We start from the raw sequence: 1,025 nt of genomic DNA, 5'->3' as shown, positions 1-1,025 counted from the left end.
ACTGTAGGCTGTATTTTGTAGGAATCACTGTAGAACTGAAGCTAATCTTGTAGAGTTTTGCCTGCTTTTGTAGAAATTTGCTTTTGATTCGGAGATGATGTCCGTAGATTCGCTGCTACCAAATGTCATAAAAGACTTTGTGGTTCCTTTGTGGTTGAGTTATATATATATTAGACTTGTGGACGAGCGGTTTTTATATCTTGGAGTAGCTTGTAGTAGATAATCTTCTTTCCCATTTGTCATGTATAGTCTGTCTCAGGAAAAACGAATGTAGAATATCGTCTGTTTTACTCCGAAGTCACTGTCAAAGGCCGAAGGCATCTGATTTAACGACCTGTGGGAATACAGGCTGGCCAGGGACAACCCTGAGGGCAAGAGGCGCGCACACACACACACACACACACACACACACACACACACATACACACACACACACACACACACACAATCAATGAATGGGTATAAGTGACCCGCTATGCTCACAGGTCAATATGAACTGTGGTTCCTGTTTTTGGGTGCAACTTTTTTTTTTTTTTTTGAGTTACAAAGCGCTAAAAATAAACGAAAAATATTGGACCAGTTATTCGTTGTATATTTAGATTTAATAGCATATTATTCATTTTATTTTATTTTATTTTATTTTATTTTTGAGCTTGATTCGCCTGTCATCAAGAATTTGTAAGTTGGCATCTCAGGTCACAGCACCTCCTGACTGACTCTCTCTCTAAACCTCTGTTTCCGTCCTTTCTTGTCTCCCTCCTCCCTCCCCCATCTACCCTCTCTCTCTCTCTCTCTCTCTCTCTCTCTCTCTCTCTCTCTCTCTCGTGTGTGTGTGTGTGTGTGTGTGTGTGTGTGTGTGTGTGTGCAATCATTCTCATGACTAATGGTATGCTTTGTATTGGAAAGTAAAGATGAGGAGAAATATTGTGGAATCTATGGCGAATATTGTGGCAGAAGAGTGTAGACATGTATGAAGGTGAACGTTAATTGGCCCACAGGGAATTAATGAGAGTTCCACATGCTGA

Source organism: Coenobita brevimanus, chromosome 53 (assembly GCF_032717465.1).
Source record: "Coenobita brevimanus isolate Jiangsu-jjx chromosome 53, ASM3271746v2, whole genome shotgun sequence".
In the NCBI taxonomy this organism is placed as follows: domain Eukaryota; kingdom Metazoa; phylum Arthropoda; class Malacostraca; order Decapoda; family Coenobitidae; genus Coenobita; species Coenobita brevimanus.
Note: the sequence above shows the minus strand (reverse complement) of the source record.